Below are 24,026 nucleotides of genomic sequence, written 5' to 3'. Positions count from 1 at the left end.
ATAAACCGTGCACAGTAAAGTGCTGAGGTATGCTAATATTCCAATCTCGACAATCTTTCAGCACTGAGGCCTGATCAGGATAGGCTACTCGACGGAGTAATTCATATCGTGAAGAAGCCATTTCATCCGCAAGATAAGTTATTCATAACCCTTTCGATTGTAGGCTGTATATGAAGGTCATTTTCTGTTTATCCTATGCTATTTCTTGTTCCATTTAATTTACCCTTTTATTGTTATTATTTGGTATTTCAATGAGATGTTTGACTTTTACATAGGCCTTTATTTGATACAATAAGGAAAACAGTGTAGCATTCAATTTAGAGTCTTTATTAGCTTTATGTTGGTGTATTGACAATGAGAAGTGAGAAGAGTTGTAATATAGTTTGCAAGGAGAGTGTAGAACTAGGAATGTTCAGAAACGTAGGCCTGTAGCTATATTAGTATTAAGCAATTGGTGACTGGTATTCATTCAGTCACGGTGTTTACTCTATTTGAAAAATACTGTAAACGACCGACCAATATATGTCCAAGGATGAACCAAACTAAAATGCATTTTTTCCCCCCTCATTGCCAATACGTCTTAATCTATTTAAGAACATAAAACATTAACTTGACAATAATCCAAATGTTTTATAGCAACATCTTAGCTTAAATTGATCTGTTCTATTCATCTGTTTTAGATAAATAGATTTTAAACCGGGCAGGTTCTTTGTTTTTACATTTATAGAAAAGGGATGCTGAAAGTCAATATTTACATTGTGTACCTTTGTATATATTTTCCCGGGCTATTCATTTTTCTTTGACTCTTTTAGTGACTGAATGTTTAGAGTGAAGGCCTGCTCGACAGTGCCTCTTGGGGAAATATTAGAGTTTTTTTAATGCTGCTTTTGATTATGTCTTTAATAGTCAGTAGAAGCCGCTGTGTATAAAATAATTAGAGAGCACTTTATACCGGTCGTCACTAGAGGGCGCTGTGTAAAATTTGTCCATAGAGAACACTGTTTACAGTTTATCGCTAGATGCCGCTGTAAACCAATTGTTTTAGGTCTAGAATGAGTGAGGAACGTTTTTTTCAAAAAGAACAAGATGTGACAAAGGACCACTAGTGTTTTTGTAGGAGCATTTGTTGTGATAAAGTGTTATCTTAACTACCAAGCGCCATACTTAAGTTCCAGCGCTGAATTCATACTGGAACAAGACAATTATTTGCCATTAACTTCTTTCGGGTCTGGCCTACAAGAGGCAATATACAATATATAACTGCAGTAATCTTCTGTATTCGTTGATAGGTGTGGATTTATGCGTGCCTAGTCTCCGAGATGTCTCTGCTACAATTGTGAGTTTGTAGAATGTTAGGTAGGCTATTAGATTAAATCCATCTGTAGATTTAGGAGATGAAATTTGAGAACCATCACCTGCCACTGACACTTACTGTGTTCAAGAATCAAGGCAGATAGATTTTTCTCTTATAATGTGAACATTTTCAGCAGTGATCACTTTAGTCTTTAGTGTCACATGATCCTTCAGAAATCATTCTAATGAATATTCAGAGCTCAATAATTTTTTTGGTCAATGTTATTGTCAATTAAATTATTGTTAAAGGAACTGTGTGTAAGAAATGTATTTCAGTTAATCATAAAATGGCCCTGATATGTCACTAGACCTTAAGAAATTATGTTAATTTTAAATACTTATATCACTGACAACAGTAGTCCGGCCAGGATATTGTCATTTAAAAGTTGTTGGCCTGAAGCTCCGCCCTCCAACTATCTACCAATCTTGAAGTCAGTAGTGTTTGGGCATCCGGGTTGCCAGATCTGCTCTAGTTACCACAGCTGAAGCTACAAACGTTCCTGCTGGATCCTGCAGCCTATCTGGCAACCTCGAGTCAGGGGGAAGGAGGAGAGGGGACACACTGCTCTACAGTCATTTGAAAATGATTGCAGTACCAGTTTTGGCCACAATCTTACATACACTTCCTTTAATAGTTGTGCTGCCTAATCATTTTGTAACATTATACAATAAATTACCCGTCCTTCAGATTAGATGTTAAATCGAGGTCCTGACTCTCTGTGGTCATTAAAAATCCCAGGATGTCCTTCGATAAAAGAGTAGGGGTGTAACCCCGGCATCCTGGCCAAATTTGCCCATTGGCCTCTGTCTATCATGCCATCTATATGTAAAGCGCTTTGGGTGTCCAGAAAAGCGCGATATAAATGGAATGAATTATTTTTAAATGTATTTGTCACTTTTGAATCAGTAAAATTAATGTAAAGTCTACTGCTTTAATTCACTATGGAAAACAAGTTATGTATATATAACCAAAGTTTAATGTACATAATCAGATGTACCATCATACATTTAAAAAATATGAGGTGTATCCTCCGAGGCAAGGAAGGCAGTGCCTCCTCAAAAAAAGAAAATAGGCTAATCCATATTACTAAAATAAAATAAAAAATATAATTTGACCGTATAAATCACTTGTTTTTCTGAAGTAACCTTGTCCAACAGGGACACCGGCAGGTAAAGTTAGAGTGGGAATCCACGTCTCTCTTATCTCCTTTGAGTCCACTGACTTTTAAAGGAACACGCCGACTTGTGACTTTAGCTTATTCACCGTATCCCCCAGAGTTATGCTGCGTTCCAGACAACCCGTAACCTGTGTTTTTCCAACCTTCTACCCGTGAAAGGGAACTGGAACGGCTTTTAAAGCTGTGACTTCCCACCTGTAAACTTGTACTAGATTGATGTACTCCCAGTTATGAGTTCTGACGTCATCATAGCCCGCCAAACAACAATGGCATTCCCTAAGGAGGCAGTGTTTATGGAAGTCAGACAATAAAAACCATATTGTTTATTAAAATAAGGTATTGCTCTAACATTAGTTATTCACAAATGTTATGCATTATCAGCAGCTTTTCTAGCGTTAGCTAGTTTCCAGTCCATTGAGTGCAAGATTAAATTAATACAAAATACATTTCAAAACAAACAATTAAGAAATAAAAGGTATTACAGCTTTTCTTACCTTATGTACCATTTTCTCTTCCTTTTCCCTCAAAAAAGCAAGGAGTAAGCACCTTTGGTGATAGAATAATTGTAAATGAGCATAACCCCCCTAAGGTCTGCCATGCTTTGTTTACATCTAATTTCCTCACGCTCAGGCAGTTTGGTGTGACTTTACCTGGAACGTTACAATGTCGTGAGCCGTGCTTTAAAGTTGTGACTTACGGGCTCAAATACCTGCCTAGAACGTAGCATTACATAAATCCATATCATTCTCATCTCCATGTGTGCCATAACTCTATCTGACGCACCCACCACTAGCCTAGCTTAGCGCAAAGACTGGGGTAAACTAAAAAAAGATGAGACTGGTATGTATGGACTTATCTAACTCTGGGGGATACGGTGAATAAGCTAAAGTCCCAAAAAGTTGGCATGTTCCCTTAAAAAAAACCTAAAGCTTGCGGTGGATTTGGTGGTAATAAATGGGGTAAAATCACGTGTTGAGAGGAGGCAATTTCTCTATTGCGCTATGATTTGATGTGGTTGCATACAATATAATAAGTCCTGCCCCTTGTTTTCATGGAACAAAACAAAATGGGGAAAAAAATGGATGGCAAAACAAAAACATCTCACCCACTTAAATATCACCACCAAAATCAAACTTGAAATGGCCTGAAAACATGACGACTGTGGAGGGTTTTTAGTGAGCAATCAGCTTGGGTAAAATAAAAGTGAATATGGGGGAAGATGTCCCCCTTAAGAACAATCTGCATTTACTTTTAAACTAACACATTTAGACATACATTTAGCATGTGCAGGATAATGATGCATCAGCCAATGTGTTATTATAGGAAATAAATAGAAATATTTGCTAATTTAGTTGTTATAGAACAAAATTAGGGCTTTGCAATATATCGAAATTATCGAAATATCGCAAAACATATCACAATATGCATATCGCAACTCACGCAATATCTGAATTATTTTAATAGGCTACTTCAACATTGTGAAAAGTGTAGGTTTTTATTTAAGAAAAACAATAACTTGCAGTCTCGTGCTGTCACACACACACACACACACACACACACACACGCACACGCACGCACACGCACACACACACACACACACACACACACACACACACACACACACACACACACACCCACACACACACCAAAACGCGAACAATTTGTGACATAAATGTTTGTTAAAAAACTGCTGGTCACTTTCAGAAGTTGTAGCGATGCTTTCTTTTCCCAGACAGAATCTGAAACACAAATTGTTTCATTCTCAATTTTTAAATAATTTTTAAAAATATAATTTAAATAGATTTTACACACTAATAGCAACATCGTATCGCATATCGCATTATTTAACAAGATATTGCATATCATATTTTCTTCAATATCGCACAGCCCTAAACAAAATGTAAAATTATTGAAAGAGCCCATCTCCCCTCCCTGGCTAAATGACCTTCTTATTAATATTTATATATATTTTTAAAGTGTCAACAAGTGTATATATAAATTTTAGACAATAATTCTAATATTGATAAAAGGGAACATTTGTTAACAATCCATATGCAGAGGTGTGTGTGTGTGTGTGTGTGTGTGTGTGTGTGTGTGTGTGTGTGTGTGTGTGTGTGTGTGTGTGTGTTTCACGTATTCCCTTAATATGGACACAATTTTATTTGGTCCCCATGAGTAAAGCAGCTTATAAATCATACTAAATTATGTTTTTTAAATATGTCTATGGAAAGTCCCCATAAAACAGAAACCGGATGTGTGTGTGTGTGTAGGTGTGCTTAAATCTCAGTTTATAAGGGGTTAATCCACAGCTCTAAACCGGAAACACGAGTGCCATTGGTGGGCTTCTTGCCTGGGGCTTGGCTATGAGAGATTACAGTTTCATTCCCCCCTTTTTTTAATTAAACGGAAAATAGAAGCAGCTGTGATAGTGTCACCCACCGCTCTCCACTGTACCCATCAACATAATGGCCCCCTATTTATCTCTCCCTCTTGCTCCTTCCCTTCCTTCATTTGCCAACCAGCGATGATTGACAGCTCCGAGCAGGTCATGTGACACTTAAATACCCAGGGATTTCCAGCGAGCATGCTCCACAATGCCCCTCCTCCCCTCCTGCCTCAGTTTCTCCGGTACGCTTGTCACTCCCTCCTTTATCCATCCTTTCCTGAAAAGGGGATGCTGTTATTGTAGCATCTCGCCGTGACTGCTGCACCAGCTAGTCTTGTTGCTTTGCATCAAAAAGGACGACTTTTCTTTTCTTTACTTACATCTGAGTCATTATTTTGAATTTTTTAAATATAATTATTATTATATTTTATGTTATTTTGTGGACGTATCAAGAATATCCAAATTCTGTCAAGGAGCTGAAAGCAGTTTTCTGGTAAGCGCTGATATTTGTGCATGTGAGATTTTTTTTTGTACATTTTATTCAAGAAATGACTCGATGTTAGGTCTGTTTTGACGTAACATTTGTTTACCCAACAGCCCACTGTTTTTTTGAGCATGTTCACACACTTATGATTAATTCATGTAAGTTAAGTGAATATTTTATAGCTCTGAACGCTTGAATGTGAATGGTACATCCTGTCCAAAAGGCTGAATGTTTTGATCTGGTTGGTCCTCGTCGTTTTTGGGGTGTTGTCCGTGATTACAGATGCTTGGGTCTCGCCAGATGGGTTTGGAGCCTGTGCTTTCCCCCCTAGAGTGCCGCCACCTGTCTGTCTTTCATCCTCTTTCGTTCTCTTTTGCCTCTTTCCATCTCGTTCTGTCAATGCAGGGTTTGTTCCAATCAAGTGCCGTCCAGCATGCAGAGTGTCCCGACAAATCTGAGAGGGCGAGCTTTGCCAAACCAGAGCTGCACTTAGATTGAGAGGATAAACTCAATTGACTTCAACAGGCATCCTGTTTAGTGCCTGGTTGTGTAATGGATTTCTCTCGGCCGGGTTGATTCGGATAAACACGACCCGTCTTTAAAGGAAATACATTTTCATATGAAGCACTAATCAAATATAAAGTGGTGTTGGTGCTTAGAACCATTTGACTCCAAGTTTTCTTGGCTTAAATACATTTATAGAGAGTTGCAGGGCTTTTCGTGAGCGAGCGTGTGTGTATGTTTGTTTGGAAAAGGGATGAATGCGGTGCTTTTGCCCCTAAAAAAGACGCATCTGTTCTGGGAGCACACTAGCTCTCTGTCCCAGTGTATCTGTTTGTGTTGCCACTCTCGCTCTGTTCTGTTTATCTGCCGTGTGATTGGTTTGTGCAAAGGAAATGCACTTTTGTCTCTGTTTCTCATTGGTTGGTGAATGTAGGAGCCATGCTGATTGCTGGTAACGCTGGTTGTGGTTTGTGCGAAACCTGCGCTGTCAAAAAAAAGGAGGGAAATGTGTGTTTGTCTCTCGTCACAGTCTCTTGCATGCATCAGCTTCACTCTCTGATGCAGTGCTGATACTCTGAAACCCAGAGCGAATACTGAGTAGTGATGGAATGCGGTACTTCTAGAACAGGCTGGAGAACCTTGGGGCATCTTAAAGGGATAGTTCACTCAAAAATAAAGATTAGGTCATCATTTATTTTCTACTTTCTCTTATGCTGTTACAAACTTATGGCTTTTATTTGTTCTGTGGAAAACAAAAGAAGATATTTGGAAGAATGTGCAGGTGGCTCTTTTTCATATAATAAAAGTGAATAAGGACTTGGCTGTAAAGATCCAAAAATACACTATAAATTTAGACCATATGTCCTGTATGATATCCAAGTGTTCAAAAGCCATTTGATAGCTTTTTGATAGCTTACACAAATAGTCTGAGTCATATTTATTTAAAAATGGTGGCTGTTCTTATAATAATGCTGTTCTTTTGCAATGTTATATTCATCAAAGAATCCTAAAAAAAAAAAAAAAAAAACACTTTCAACATTGATACAAATCATAAATGTTTCCTGAGCAGTAAGTCATCATATTAGAATGATTTCTGAAGGATCATGTGACACAGGCTTTCCATCACAGGAATAAATTACATTTAAAAATATATTCAAATAGAAAACAGTTATTTTATTATAAAAAATATTTCACAATATTCAATATTACAGCTTTTTTTTGTATTTCTAATAACATAAATCCAGCCTGCAGAAGAGATTTCTTTAAAAACATTAAAAAAAGTACATATATATATATATATATATATATATATATATATATATATATATATATATATATATATATATATATATATATATATATATATAGTACCTTTATATATATATAAAGCCTATATATAATATAATGAACAAAATGAAAAATATAACACTTTTGTTTTTGCCCCCATTTTTCATGAGTTAAACTCAAAGATTTAAGACTTTTTCTATGTACAAATAAGGTCTATTTCTCTCAAATATTGTTCACAAATATGTCTAAATCTGTGTTAGTGAGCAATTCTTTGCCGAGAAAATCCATCCATCTTAGGTGTGGCATATCAAGATGCTGATTAGATAGCATGATTATTGCACAGGTGTTCCTTAGGCTGGCCCCAATAAAAAAAAAGTGTGTGTGTGTGTGTGTGTGTGTATATATATATATATATATATATATATATATATATATATATATATATATATATATATATATATATATATATATATATATATATATATATATATATAGAAGAACACCTTCCATATTTAGCTCACTAAAATGTTTTGTGAACACAGCCTAAATGAACAAGTGGGGCATGTTTAGAACTTTGTGAAATGAGTTCTAGGGATTCCATTATAAATAGCTTTTGGCTCGATTGTTCTGCCATTTAACACTGTGTCAAATCAAAGTATTTGCAGCATAGCACTGAACTACATACACTGGCTGATAGATGATTTATCGTTTGAAATCAACTAGCACTGTTACTGCAGACCTGCTTAGATGTTGATTCAGTGTTTATTGGGGTGGTGTTACCTTTCAGCACATGCTTTAGCGAATGTAATTAGGCATGGAAAAGTGCACAGCACTTAGCTAGATAACCTCCATCAATGTCCTTCAGAGTGGATTACTGAGGCAGACGGAGAAAGAGGGGTGTAGGAGGAGAGGTGATGTGCTGGAGAGCATTAAGAGTTAATCTGCTCACTCATCACCTTTTATTAAGGGGTTTTCCTCTCCCAAAAGGCAATCCATTAAATATACAGTAGGCCCAATAGATATTTGAACACTTGAACCACACTTAAAGATGTCTGAATGTCTTTGCATTAGATAAATAAATATTGATCCAACTCCGTGTTCACTGTAAAAAATCCAACTTGCAAATTGTTGACTCAGTTTCAGATTTTAAGTTGAGTGGACAAATTTTTGACCACAATGTTGAGTTTACTTATAAGGACGATTTCACTGCAAGTTTACTAATATGTCGTCCACTGAACACAAACAAGTAAGTTGAGAAAACGTAATGTTTTAATTTATTCATAACTTCCCGTCATCGCGCATGCGCAGAATGTCAGCGCTGTATCTTGCACGGGGTTTCCTCCTTCAACCACGCTTTGGAAGGGACTGGATTTCATCTGGTTGAGGTAAGTTTTCTTTAAGCTTTATGAATAATTTAAGCTACATATATGGCACACCTTGTTTGTTAAATGTTAAAAGACTAAACTCATACTAAAGCATGTGGTGATTAGTTATCTTGTTTGTTATATGTTATGTTCGGTGATCCTGTTAGCAATCTGTTAACATTTGAAGGTATATATCAACATATACAGTCAGAGTATGGCTGGATGGACTATATTTTAATGGAGACTATATAAAATGTAGGCCTATTTTGCTAGAGATTGTACACGTAGCACAGTAACGTCTATTTAAAGCTTCACTTTGTAATAAACTTTTTTTATGTTCAAAATTGACGAAATAGATACAATGAGCAAGTACTTTATGAATCCATTTTTTAAACCGTGTTTTTGTCTTATTTTGAATCATTACGCTACACCTATAATACATGTTTATTTTGGGACTATTTTAGCTCAGTCGGCGTCGATGCGGAGTAGCACAATACTTTCGGCGTGACTCGTCCTCATAGACATAAACAGAGAGAAGTAGCTCCGACTACAATGTTCTTCCGCAAGACGCATGCACACCGTTTTGTTTTGATTAACGCGGGCCAAAAGTTACAGCTTCAACGTTATTGACAACTTAGACAAGTGTGAGGAAACATGCTTGAACGAGAAAAGAATAAGAAGGACGTGCATGATGTTAAAAATGTTAAAGACAGCATGTAAGTGCTAATCTTTTGTGTTTATTGCAATTTGATAGTGAAACATATACCCAATTTTGTCAAAAAGCTCACAGTGGGTAGCATTACCTTAAACACAGTAGGTTGTGTCTTAATTGAACATAAATAATTTAGTGAATCCAAGATGTTTTAGAAGGATGTATTTGATATGTGCTTTAGCTCTTAAAGTGAAAGCAATCTAAGTACCTGCCGTCTTGTGTATATATTGTTACTCAAACAACAAGACAACATCACTTAATGCTCTTTTGTATCTTTATAAATACATTTATATTTAATTAATACAGTGAAGACTATGCATTGGGTTGTAATATCTTTTTATTATTCCATTTCTGTAATGCTACATGATAAATTAACATACTGTAACTGCTTTTGCGTTTGTTTTTGTATTTGTCCTGTTTAGAAAAGAAAGAAAAAAGCACCAACATCAAACATCAGTGATGCATTGACAAAAATCTGGCAGATGTGCAAAAAATGTGACCTTTTGAAAGATCAGGTGAGTTTATTATTTTTAGATCTAAATGAAGTGTACACTTAATTTTTACTGTTTTAACAAAGTTTTTTTTCAGGGTCTGTGCTGAGTATTACAGGAGAGCACCTTTTCCCTTCGTTGGATGAACACACATCTAGTTGTACAGAGAATGGAGATGAGATGAAGTTCTTACAACTTGAACATCAGGTAATTGTTTAGCATGTGATATATGTTTGATTAAAGGTTGAATGGTGTCATCGCTCTGTCAAGCTAAGTCCCATGCCTCTCTTTGGATATAACTTGGATATAACTTGTTCCATATTTGTTTTTTCTGTCTTTCAGTCACATACACTCTATTGTACTTGCTCAAAGAAAGGCCACAACTTTCAGAGGGACCTTTGTTTATGAGAGAAAATTTTGGAAACATCCTGAAGACTTGCCTGGTAAGATGATGTGTGTCATCATCAGCATATACACTCATGCCTGAAATACTTCACCTGTTCACCTGTTTATCAGGTCCTTTTAGGTATACAAACTTATCATTTGCTCTCAGTCAGCCAAAAGGCAGAGTAAAGAGACGAAAGCAGGGTACAAAGTCATGGTAAAAAATACTAAATTGAAAAATCATATTTGAATCTTTCTCAGTGATCAGTTTGATTTCATCTGAGAGCACAAATTCAACAAGTTGTTGTTGAATCAGCATTGTAATTACATCAATGCTGAAATGGCTTCTAACAGCACAGGTTCAGGTGTGGCAGTGTTTGGGCTTGGGAAATATATTATGTTTATCAGTTTTAGTTCAATGGCTGAATTTGAACAAGCTTAAAAGGTTAGTTCAAATAAAAATGAAAATTAGCCCATGGTTTGTTCACCCTGAAGTCATTCTAGGAGTATAGGACATTCTTCATATACGCAGAGTTAAATAAAAAATATCATGGCTCTTCAAATCTTTATAATGGCATTGAATGGTGGTTTCTGTTTTGAAGTCCATAAAAGTGCATCTATCCATCATAAAAGTGTATCATTCATTCATTCATTCAAGCGAAGTAGCGTGTTTGTGTAAGAAAAATATCCATACTTAAAACTGTATAGACTAAAATATCTAGCTTCCAACGGTATGCAAGTCAACATGCGCTTGTGTGTGGGGCAGTTATATGATGGATAGAATAGCTGATGGATGGGTAGGTAAAAATGCGCTTTTTAATATATAACTCTGATATAACTCTGACACAAAGAAAGTTATATACACCTAGGATGGCTTGAGGGTGATTAAATCATGGTCTAATTTTCATTTTTGTGAGGAACTAACCCTTTATAATCAGGGCCACCTTTACTTTTCAAATAAAGTTACATGAGCATGTTTAGGAACACACTGAACACACTGTGGTCCACTGGAAAATCCCTAATTTTATGCTTATTTCTATTGCAGGACATAGAGCCAGGATAAAGGGAGAAGATGAGGATCTTAACCATCTTTGAAAATGATGCCACCATCCACTCAAACCCAAATATAAGGTGCCTCTCTGTAGTACTAAGAGCAGATTGGACCAGGTAATGTGCAATACCTTTGCTGCAATTGTTACTAAATATTTTTTTCAAAAGTGTTTAATGTTCTTGACCCCCAGTGCTCAGCAAGAGTCTGGTCCTTAAAAAAATTGCTGCAGTCTTTATGGATAATCATAAGGTTGAGCATTTATTTATTTATTTCAATTTGTACTCTAATTTAGTGCATAATCTTTTTTTGTTTATAAATATTGGAAGAGTGGAGTAGAAGTTCATCACCTTCTAATGTACCTATTGGAGACAGAAAATGCTGTTTTGCAGAATTGTCAATAAAAAATTTCTGTAATGATGGCAATGTATTTTGTATTGTGTTGTATTTTCAGTGTGGTTTGTTCTGGCTGCATTTGGATTCTTAATGTGGTGGGTACACAAGTATCTGGGTTAGATATTTGAAGAAAGTTGAACCAACTTACAAAAAGTACAACGTTGAGTTAACTTAAAAAAATAAAGCAACCAGCTGCAAAGCATTTTTGAGTTTACTGAACTCCAAGACCTCTGAAGTGTGCTAACTTGTTTCTTTGAGTTGGACTGGTAAGTTGAAAAAGTTGAACCAACTTTTTGGTGTCAAAGTTGAACCAACTTACAAAAAGTACAAAGTTGAGTTAACTTAAAAAAATAAAGCAACCAGCTGCAAAGCATTTTTGAGTTTACTGAACTTCAAGACCTCTGAAGTTGGGCTAACTTGTTTCTTTGAGTTGGACTGGTAGTTAGATGGACTTACTGAGTAAAGTATAATTAACTTAATCAAATAAGTTTAGTGAACTTTCAAAAATGATTTGGCATAACTTCAACCACTGAAGTTGAGTAAACTCAAAAATGCTTTGCAGCTGGTTGCTTTATTTTTTTAAGTTAACTCAACTTTTTTTTTTTTACAGTGTTGTTATTATACTAAAACTATTAAAAATCAAAATATAAGTTGAATTATAAAAGTTAATAGTAATCTAAATTAAAATTATTTTAAATAATGCTGAAAATAAGTTTGTCAAAGTACTAAAATTACAAAACTGACATTAAAACAAAGAGATATATTAAAAATGAAAAAAACGGACTAAAGCACATAATAAAATGACCAATATAAAAACATGAAAATATAAGCTAATTCAAAATATTAATACTGTATACTATAATAGTATGTAAATAACACTGATCCAACTGGCATTTATTTTAAACAACTATAATACAAACCCTTTTTCAAAATAAATATATTTTTTCATGTTTATTCATGCATAGAAATAAGTACTTATGCATATTTTATGAACGCGGTGGACATTTGAGAATGGTGGCTTATAGACGAGACAGATTGCCTCTGTCTTCGGCCCGTTTAGCACAGGGGACCAGGTGGCCTGCCAAAAGATGTGCCAAACTCGCAACAGATCGCGCTCAACTGGATTTTAACCCTTTTAACTGCCGTTGCTGTCTACTCCACACCAATAGGAAAGGACTGCCACCCTCCAAGGGTGTTAATCCCTATTTGGATCATGCGGTGGTTGTTTCACCTACCTTGGATGGTTTGGCCTTTTACCGGACCAACCTTGACCAATCAGTCAGTCGGGTTGAACATAAACTTGATTGACCACCAGTGTAACCCTGAGGTTTACAGAAGTATGGTAGTTAGGGCTGGGATAGACGATTATTTTTTAAACGATTAATCTAGTGATTATTTTTTCGATGCATCGATTATCTAATAGAAAATAGCAATTTATACATAAAACAAATTCCTTAACATTGCAATATATGTTTATTGCTCTTAAAATTCCAAAGTAAAAAACTATACTGGTCTTCAACCAAGAACCACCTGGCAGATCTTATCCCAGTCAGATCTTCACAGATCTAAAATGTCTCTCTATTCCCATATCCTCCACAGTATGGGTGTCAGTCCTTTTGCAACAGTGTGTAAACAATTTCATTACAGTTTTTACTTTATTATATATACCTGTAATGCACACTGATTATAAAAGTGATGTGCACTAACTGACGCTGTAGTGATTTATAAAAGTTTGTATTATTATTATTATTATTATGAATATTTAAAAATATAAACAATTTTAAAAATATACACAACATTTATGCATAATTGATCTTGTATAGAAATATAACAAATATAATATAAACATGCCTGTGTGTGTGTATTTATATATACATAATAATTATACACAGTACGCACATGTATTTTATAAACACAAACTTTTATTTTGGATACAATTAATCGTGATTAGGGCCGGGACTTTAACGCGTTAATTAAGATTAATTAACTACGGGACTTTAACGCGTTAATTAATTACGCAAAAAAAAAAAAAAATTAATCGCACTTATTTTTGCCCCGCGGAACGTTTTTCAATGAATGAGTTTTGACGGACCGATTATACTGGAACACCAACTAGCGCTCATGAGTCACGACAACAACCATGAAAACAACAAACCATAGTGAACATGAACGAAGAAGCTGATGAGACCGCTTTGCTTGGCCCCGTGGATGGGAAATTTAGTTTTAAAAAACAAAATGATGGAAGCGTCGACAAGAGCATGGTTGTGTGCAAGCTATACAACAGGGGTATCCAAAGTCGGTCCTGGAGGGCCACTGACGTCCTGCAGAGTTTAGCTCCAGCTTGCTAAAGTTTCTAGTATGCCTAATAAGACCTTAATGAGCTGGTACAGGTGTGTTTAATTGGGGTTAGAGCTAAACTCAGCAGAACAGTGGCCCTCCAGGAGCAGGATTGGACACCCCTGCTATACAACAAGGAATTAGCGTATCACCGCAGCACATCGAGCCTCAAATATCACAAATATGCTTTTGCTACACTTAATGGCAAACATTGCACTGGTCTGCTGGACTGAAATAAATAAACAATATTTTGTTGATTAAGCTTATGTATTCAGTCATTATTCAAAGGTATACTAAAAATACATGTGAAAAATTACTTCTCATTGTTCTCAGGTAAAATATTTATATGCGATTAAAATGCGATTAATTTCGATTAATTAATTACAAAGCCTCTAATTAATTAGATTAATTTTTTTAATCGAGTCCCGGCCCTAATCGTGATTAATCGATAACCCAGCACCAAAAATATAAATAATTATATATTGGATTTTAAGGACATGATATGAAGGGTTTTATTTTTTATACACTCCTGAACAAAATCTTATTACCAGGGGATTCATTGCAAGTTTTACACATTTCGCACTTGAGGATCATAACCGTAAGTGCTGATTCAAAATGCCAAAAGAACCAAATACAAAAAATAGAGAAAAGGCAATTTATTGAAAGCTGCATTTAAACTCAAACAGGTCGTTCATCAGCTGATCAAACGTTTAAGACCATAGCCATAAAAAGGTCAAATCTGCACAAAAATATGGCTTTCATGGCATTGACTTTCAAGCAGTCATACTGTCAAGATCTCCTGATGGCAAAGGCAAAAAGTATTTCTCTCTTTGAACGTGGTAGGATTGTTGAGCTGCACAAGCAAGGCCTTTCGCAACGCGTCATCGCTGCTGAGGTTGGACGCAGTCATTTTACCTTTCTTAAAAAATCCTGAGAGTTATGGGACAAAAAAGTCAAGTGGTTGACCAAAAAAGATTTCACCTGCACTGAGCCACAGGATCCGACGGGTTGTCCGTGAAGACACAGGTCGATCCTCAACCCAAATTAAGACCCTTACTGATGCTGACTGCAGCCCAATAACCATAAGACGTCATCTGCTAGAGAAGGGCTTCAAGAACAAAAAACGTCTTCAAAGGCCACGTCTCCTCCCACGACACAAACTTGCCCGTTTAGAATTTGCAGGGGAGCACCAAACATGCATGGGACATTGAAAAGTGGAAGAAAGTTTTTATTCTCTGACGAGAAAAAATGTAACCTGGAAAGTCCTGATGGCTTCCAACGTTACTGGCATGACAAGGAGATCCCAGCTGAGATGTTTTCTACGCGGCACAGTGGAGGACGCTCCATCATGATCTGGGGTGCTTTTTCCTTCAATGGGAAAATGGAGCTTCAGGTTGTGCAGGGGCGTCAAACGGCGACTGGCTATGTGGATCTGTTGCAGCGGGCATCCCTCTTGACCGAGGGCCCTTGTCTGTGCGGTAATGACTGGGTCTTTCAACAGGACAACGCTGCAATTCACAAAGCCCGCCTGACGAAGGACTTCTTCCAGGAGAATAACGTTGCTCTTTTGGGCCATCCTGCGTGTTCCACTGATCTAATTCTCATTGAGAACATTTGGGGATGGATGGCAAGGGAAGTTTACAAAAATGGACGTCAATTCCAGACCGTGGATGCCCTTCGTGAAGCCATCTTCACCACATGGAGCAACGTTCCCACCAGCCTCCTTGAAAAAGTCGCATCAAGCATGCCGAAACAAGTTTTTGAAGTGATCAACAAGAATGGTGGGGCTACTCACTACTGAGTCCTTTTTTGACACTTTTAGTACTGTGCATTTACTTTTGGGCTATGGTAATAAACTTTTGATCAGCTGATGAACGGCCTGTTTGAGTTTAAATGCAGTTTTCAATAAATTGCCTACTCTCTATTTTTTGTCTCTTGCTCTTTGTTTCTTCTTTTGGCATTTTGAAGCAGCACTTACAACCCGGTTATGATCCACAAGTGCAAAATGTGTAAAACTTGCAATGAATCACCTGGTCTTAAGATTTTGTTCAGGAGTGTATATTACACTGCCTTTACTTTGCAGTAAAGAGCAATGGTAATGCAAAAAGTCTCTTATGCTCACTAAAGCTGCATTTACTTAAAAAAAGAAAGTAAAAACAGTAATAACATTGTGAAATATTATTACAATTTAAAATGACTTTTTTCTATTTGAATGTATTTAAAATTGTAATTTATTACAGTGATGTCGGCTGAATTTTCAGCAGTCTTCAGTGTCACGTGACCCATCAGAATTGTTAAATATTTTAATATTTTTTAATTTTAATATTCTGATTTGGTGCAGAAACATTTCTTATCAATATTGAGAACAGTTGTGTAATATTTTTGTGAAAACCATTATACATTTTTAAAGGTTTTTATTTTTGATAAATAAAAATCTTAAAGGGACAGTTCACCCAAAAATGAAAATTGTCATCGTTTACTCCCCCTCAAGTTGTTCCAAACCTGTATGAGTTTCTTTGTTCTGCTAAACACAAAAGAAGATATTTTGAAGAATGTTTGTAACAAAGTAGATATAACAACCATTGACTTCCTTAGTATCCCCCCCCCCCCCCCCTACTATGGCATCTGCTTGGTTACAAACAAACTTCAAAATATCTTCTTTTGTGTTCAGCAGAACAAAGCAACTCATACAGGTTTGGAACAACTTGAGGGTGAGTAAATGATGACACAATTTTCACTTTTGGGTGAACTATCCCTTTAAAAGATCAGCGTTTATTATATTATATTAGCCAAATATATTATATTATAGCCTATTATATTAATTACATTTGTCTATTTGTGCTTTTTTCTGGCCTCTGCTATGTTTAGCTTGCTCCTTATACACTGCTATCTGTAGTGAATAGTGAATGAGTGAGCTATTCAGCACAGCATGAGCTTTGTAAAAACATTATTTGTAACAAAAACAGATGTGCAATAGAACAGATGACACTTTTGTTTATCACTTTTGTTTTGTGACATCACAAAGGCTTTTATAAGGCTCTGCAATGAAACTATGAAGTTCATTGTGTTATTTTTCAACACCCACACAGCATAGATGCATGAATATGATTTTGAAAACAATTTAAGTGACAGCCACATCTATTCCTAGCTCCTATTACTACATAGTAACAGGAATATTTTTTTTAACATAAAATCCCATGTTGTTAAACCTCTAAAATTCAGCTTTTATGTAATGAGGTTAAACCCATAGGTATTAAATTTACAGCTTTAATACGTACTGTATGAGCAAAGAAGATGGAAATGCCCAGATAATTAGGCCTAATGTAACAGTATAGCAACGTTAATGTAATGCTCATCTCTAAAGGATCCCAGGTCCTTTTTTGGCACTCAGTGAGTGATCAATTGGACGAGTCCAAGCTCTGCAGACAGTATTATCAGTCAAACGGGATATAGACCCATTAGGATTTAAATAGTATTACAAATCCTCCTTCCTCTGTAGATTGGTTGAGCATTGTGGGACTAAACCAGACTCCGAGACGCTCTCCCTCTTCTCCCTCGGTGCTAATTAAAAAGCTCTTTAGTCTTGATTCTTACCTAGGTGATGACACACCATAGTATTTCCCCATAATGCAGTTGTGTCACAATACACCTACTTTCTAATGAGTTTGAACACACGTAAGAGTGCATTTACATAATCAGCTGGAAGTCTCTTATCTGTTTTGAAGTCTCTTGTGTTATGACGGAAGTATTGCAGCTCGACTTTACTGAGATGTCGCATCTCACTCCGTCAGCTCATTATTGCTGCGTCTCTGAGGCCTGCGGTAACGTTGTTCACACGTTTCTGGAACATCATATTCTTTTACTGCTGAAGTTCAGTGACCCCAAAACATTAATGCAAACTTAATTGGACAGGCTGGCATTTGCAAGTTCAGCGACGTGTTTGGAGGGTCAGTAACTAGAAAATCAGGTCTCCTTTGAAGAATCTCAGCAACCTCTGAAGCCTCAGCAACCTCTGAAAATATTATTTTTTCCTGGTAGAAATTTGCTCAAACTGTAACAGAAGATCAAACGAAAGATTCATTTTATGGACAACAGGGTATTCGTGAGAAGTTACACAAGGAGAAAACCATGAAACTATGTGTGTGTAATATATATATTTTTTATGTATTTGTGTATTAGTAATACATCATTACACCCTACTGGTATTTAGCCGCTTAACAGCATACATTTGCCTACACTGGATGGGATTGTTGCGTCACTTCAAAAGTAAATAAAACCAATTATAATTCCTGATTCTGTCTACAGTTAATGCAGTATACAGATGCTTGTTAAGTTTCTGACATAATCCAGGACAAAAAATAAAGACAAGTGGAAGAGTAAAAAAAACGTTCGTTTTGGCGCATCCAGTTCAAATATCTGTTTAGCCTCATGTTCATTCTTGTGTGTTATGCAGCACGTTTGAACTTCTGCAAGATCCACTGAGGTTTATTCTCGTGTAACGCAGCATGTTTGAGCTTCCTTAAGACCAACTGAGGTTTATTCTCGTGTTACGCAGCACGTTTGAGCTTCCTCAAGACCAACTGAGGTTTATTCTCATGTTACGCAGCACGTTTGAGCTTCCTCAAGACCAACTGAGGTTTATTCTCGTGTTACGCAGCACGTTTGAGCTTCCTCAAGACCAACTGAGGTTTATTCTCGTGTTACGCAGCACGTTTGAGCTTCCTCAAGACCAACTGAGGTTTATTCTCGTGTTACGCAGCACGTTTGAGCTTCCTCAAGACCAACTGAGGTTTATTCTCGTGTTACGCAGCACGTTTGAGCTTCCTCAAGACCAAATGAGGTTTATTCTCGTGTTACGCAGCACGTTTGAGCTTCCTCAAGACCAACTGAGGTTTGTTCTAGTGTTACGCAGCATGTTTGAGCTTCCTCAAGATCCACTGAGGTTTATTCTCGTGTTACGAAGCACGTTTGAGCTTCCTCAAGACCAACTGAGGTTTGTTCTAGTGTTACGCAGCATGTTTGAGCTTCCTCAAGATCCACTGAGGTTTATTCTTGTGTTACGCAGCATGTTTGAGCTTCCTCAAGAACTACTGAGGTTTATTCTCGTGTAACGCAGCATGTTTGAGCTTCCTCAAGAACTACTGAGGTTTATTCTCGTGTTACGCAGCACGTTTGAGCTTCCTCAAGACCAACTGAGGTTCATTCTTGTGTGTTACGCAGCACGTTTGAACTTCTGCAAGACCCACTGAGGTTTATTCTCGTGTTACGCAGCACGTTTGAGCTTCCTCAAGACCAACTGAGGTTTATTCTCATGTTACGCAGCACGTTTGAGCTTCCTCAAGACCAACTGAGGTTTATTCTCGTGTTACGCAGCACGTTTGAGCTTCCTCAAGACCAACTGAGGTTTATTCTCGTGTTACGCAGCACGTTTGAGCTTCCTCAAGACCAAATGAGGTTTATTCTCGTGTTACACAGCTCGTTTGAGCTTCCTTAAGACCAACTGAGGTTTGTTCTAGTGTTACGCAGCATGTTTGAGCTTCCTCAAGAACTACTGAGGTTTATTCTCGTGTAACGCAGCATGTTTGAGCTTCCTCAAGAACTACTGAGGTTTATTCTCGTGTTACGCAGCATGTTTGAGCTTCCTCAAGACCAACTGAGGTTCATTCTTGTGTGTTACGCAGCACGTTTGAACTTCTGCAAGACCCACTGAGGTTTATTCTCGTGTTACGCAGCACGTTTGAGCTTCCTCAAGACCAACTGAGGTTTATTCTCGTGTTACGCAGCACGTTTGAGCTTCCTCAAGACCAACTGAGGTTTATTCTCGTGTTACGCAGCACGTTTGAGCTTCCTCAAGACCAACTGAGGTTTATTCTCGTGTTACGCAGCACGTTTGAGCTTCCTCAAGACCAACTGAGGTTTATTCTCGTGTTACGGAGCACGTTTGAGCTTCCTCAAGACCAACTGAGGTTTATTCTCGTGTTACGCAGCACGTTTGAGCTTCCTCAAGACCAACTGAGGTTTGTTCTAGTGTTACGCAGCATGTTTGAGCTTCCTCAAGATCCACTGAGGTTTATTCTCGTGTTACGCAGCACGTTTGAGCTTCCTCAAGACCAACTGAGGTTTGTTCTAGTGTTACGCAGCATGTTTGAGCTTCCTCAAGATCCACTGAGGTTTATTCTCGTGTTACGCAGCACGTTTGAGCTTCCTCAAGACCAACTAAGGTTTGTTCTCGTGTTACGCAGCATGTTTGAGCTTCCTCAAGAACTACTGAGGTTTATTCTCGTGTTACACAGCATGTTTGAGCTTCCTCAAGAACTACTGAGGTTTATTCTCGTGTTACGCAGCATGTTTGAGCTTCCTCAAGACCAACTGAGGTTCATTCTTGTGTGTTACGCAGCACGTTTGAACTTCTGCAAGACCCACTGAGGTTTATTCTCGTGTTACGCAGCACGTTTGAGCTTCCTCAAGACCAACTGAGGTTTATTCTCGTGTTACGCAGCACGTTTGAGCTTCCTTAAGACCCACTGAGGGTTATTCTCGTGTTACGCAGCACGTTTGAGCTTCCTCAAGACCCACTGAGGTTTATTCTCGTGTTACGCAGCACGTTTGAGCTTCCTCAAGACCCACTGAGGTTTATTCTCGTGTTACGCAGCACGTTTGAGCTTCCTCAAGACCCACTGAGGTTTATTCTCGTGTTACGCAGCATGTTTGAGCTTCCTCAAGACCAACTGAGGTTTATTCTCGTGTTACGCAGCATGTTTGAGCTTCCTCAAGACCCACTGAGGTTTATTCTCGTGTTACGCAGCACGTTTGAGCTTCCTCAAGACCAACTGAGGTTTATTCTCGTGTTACGCAGCATGTTTAAGCTTCTGCAAGACCTACTGAGGTTTATTCTTGTGTTACGCAGCACGTTTGAGCTTCCTCAAGACCTACTGAGGTTTATTCTCGTGTTACGCAGCATGTTTGAGCTTCCTCAAGACCCACTGAGGTTTATTCTCGTGTTACACAACACGTTTGAGCTTTCTCAAAATCCACTGAAGTTTATTCTGGTGTTACACAGCACGTATGAGCTTCCTCAAGACCATCTGAGGTTTATTCTCGTGTTATGCAGTACGTTTGAGCTTCATGAAGAACCACTGAGGTTTATTCTCGTGTTACACAGCACGTTTGAGCTTCATCAAGACCCACTGAGGTTTATTCTGGTGTTACGCAGCACGTTTGAGCTTCCTCAAGAACAACTGAGGTTTATTCTCGTGTTACGCAGTACGTTTGAGCTTCATGAAGAACCACTGAGGTTTATTCTCATGTTACACAGCACGTTCTAGCTTCCTCTAGAAACACTGAGGTTTATTCTTGTGTTGCGCAGCACGTTTGAGCTTCCTCAAGAACCACTGAGGTTTATTCTTGTGTTACGCAGCACGTTTGAGCTTCCTCAAGAACCACTGAGGTTTATTCTCGTGTTACGCAGCATTTTGAGCTTCCTCAAGACCCACTGACCCATGAACGAGTGTCCACCCATCGGCATCTGTTATTCACACAGAACAGCAGAACATGCAGTAGTACTATTTATATAGTATTTTGCAGTTTAATATTCAGATACACTAGTATATAATTGGCTACAGTCTGGAGATTATAGACTAACTATAATAATAACTATAAACTAGTTAGATTAACACGGAAGCGACTGAAAGCAGCAGCAGGTACCGGATATACTCGGGAGTTGGTACTACCAGTACTAGAGAAAAGCTGGTATTGTCACATTTTTCAATTTTTTAATATTTCAGTACCGAGTCGGTACTGAAGTAACAGTAATTGTGACATCCCTAGCTACACGTTTGAGCTTTCTCAAGAACCAGTGAGGTTCATTCTCGTGTTACGTAGCACACTTGAGCTTCCTTAAGAGGTTTGTTCTTGCATATCAAGCAAGTTCGGCTGAGCTTCTGTTTGTGTTCGCTGATACTTTTACAAACCTAAATGCAAACTTTTTATCATATAAAGCAATCTTGTCTTTTCAGAAAATTAGTTGTAAACCGCTCAATTCATGTGAATTAATTTTACGATCTTTATGAACTTTTTAAGTCATAACATTTTTCAATTGCGCAGCTTTCAACAGAGGCACAGAAAGCTCTCAGATTTCATCACAAAGATCTTCATTTGTATTCTGAAGATGAACTAAAGTCTTACGGGTTTGGGATGACATGAGGCTGAGTAATTAATGACTGAAATTTCAGCTTTGGGTGAACTAAGCCTTTAAAGGAGCCGTCCTTTAAAAATGGATCTTTTCAGACAGAGGGTCAGAATGAGGGTTGAAAATAACAGGCCTTGTTAATTTGTTAAATGTGTAATAAGAGCCTGATTTTGGGTGTTGAGGTCTTCAGGTCAGCCTAAAGGCTCACATTTGTAATTAGTGCTGAATAGTAGGAGGAATCTCCTGATCTGTTCTGTGGTTTCATGCTTTTCAGATGTACAGGATCATGTAATTCTGTCCGCTAACTGCATGGTAAATTGGTGGTCCTCTTCAGGTTCCGATAGTCCTTACCATATGTTACAGGAAGCCTGCTTTATTCCTCACTTACCTTCTGTGTCTGATTTAGTTTGTTAAGTAACTTCCAAAAAAGTGTTCAAGAATACCAAAACAGAAAGTCCAGGCCTGGTTGGCCTAAAACCAATGAGATGTGTACTGACCCAGTGGACCATTTTAAACCCATGTTATTACTGAGATTATTGTTTTATCAGCTGTAGTGAGGTGAATAAAAATATACATAAATGTATCTCTCATTTCTTTTATCAGGTCATGGTAGAGTGACCCGATTTGTGGACACCGTACTATTTCCTGCTTTCATTAAAGTGAGCATAGAGAGAGTTTAATCTCATTGTTTAATCCTTCCTTGGAACATTTCCTCTGAATTGTTTCTTGCAAAACCTGGACAGAAAGCTTAAGGAGGCCAAACCTTAGACTAATTGCAATGACTGTCTTGCTTTTGCTGGCATGCACCTTTTTGAAGTGTGCTTCTTGAAAGCAGATTTGGTCTTGGTTAAAATGGACTTACAAATAAATTGATGCGTTGTCTTCTAAATAGCAGCCTCATTGTGTCATCCAGTAGTAATAAATAAATAAAATTTGTCTTTGCAATGTCAAGGCAAATGTATACACATGGATGCCTGAATAAAGAAATAAAATTGTATGATGCCATCACTAGGCCTATGGTTACATTTTGAATGCACAATGGAACATTTTCCAGCTCTAATCTTAAATTTGAAAAAGCATTGTACAAAGCAGATGTTCAGATGAACTATCAAAATCTACTATTAAAACATATCATATTCACTTATATTATTTATATTTAAAATGTAAAGATTAATACAAATAATAATTGTAAATGAAATAAAGATATTCTTTAGTAACGGGTCATCACCAGTATAAAGTTATACGTGCCAAAAATAGACGCTTGAGAACTTCAGTTAGGGGTCTGAATGTAGGGGTCAAGCATTTTATTAATTTCATAATTTTATTTTATTATTTTTATCTGTTTTATTTTTTATTAAATGCAGAAATATTTAGGGTTATGTACATCAAATCCCGTTAACTATTACCAAAAAGTGTTACCCGTTATCAATTGGCTGCACTGTAATTAGCCAGAACAGATATAAACAGTGATGTTCAACTGATTTAAGAGCAAAATCAGGTAATATGATCATGAGTTTACACTACACTTAGCTCAAGTTTTAAAAGTTGACAGTGACTGTACAGTGAACTGGTTGTCTTTTGTCAAACACAATTGTGGGGTCCTTTCACAGATAAAACACAAAGCCTCCCCAATCCTTTTCATATCATTTAATCCTAATCCGTATGATCTACACAGAAACAAATCACCTCATGGGACCATGTCTCGGGGAATTATAGTAGGACATCAAGAAAAACCTCAAATGGCAGCATTGGCCTCTATAGCACCCTTCAAAGCTCTGTGAGTCTACTAATTGTTGAAACACAGCTGGGTTCTGGACTGCATGTGCATTGCCCGTCATTCGCTCCACATTTTTCATTGACTCGCATTTAGACTGCCATAAGCCAAAATGATGTCTTTTTTTCTCACAGTCTCTT

The 24,026-nt window shown here is 37.3% G+C and overlaps 1 long non-coding RNA gene across 1 annotated transcript; it reads left to right on the top strand.

The window, feature by feature from the left end:
• The first annotated feature begins 8,304 nt into the window (after positions 1-8,304).
• Positions 8,305-11,501, top strand: LOC137058427 (uncharacterized). The gene is made up of 5 exons (XR_010900686.1): positions 8,305-8,577; positions 9,691-9,783; positions 9,857-9,966; positions 10,102-10,202; positions 11,189-11,501. It is a non-coding gene; the product is annotated as an uncharacterized lncRNA (long non-coding RNA).
• The last annotated feature ends 12,525 nt before the right edge of the window (positions 11,502-24,026 follow it).

The sequence above is a fragment of the Pseudorasbora parva genome, chromosome 22 (assembly GCF_024679245.1).
Source record: "Pseudorasbora parva isolate DD20220531a chromosome 22, ASM2467924v1, whole genome shotgun sequence".
Taxonomy (NCBI): Eukaryota; Metazoa; Chordata; class Actinopteri; order Cypriniformes; family Gobionidae; genus Pseudorasbora; species Pseudorasbora parva.
Note: the sequence above shows the minus strand (reverse complement) of the source record. Positions and strands in the feature narration are given on the sequence as shown.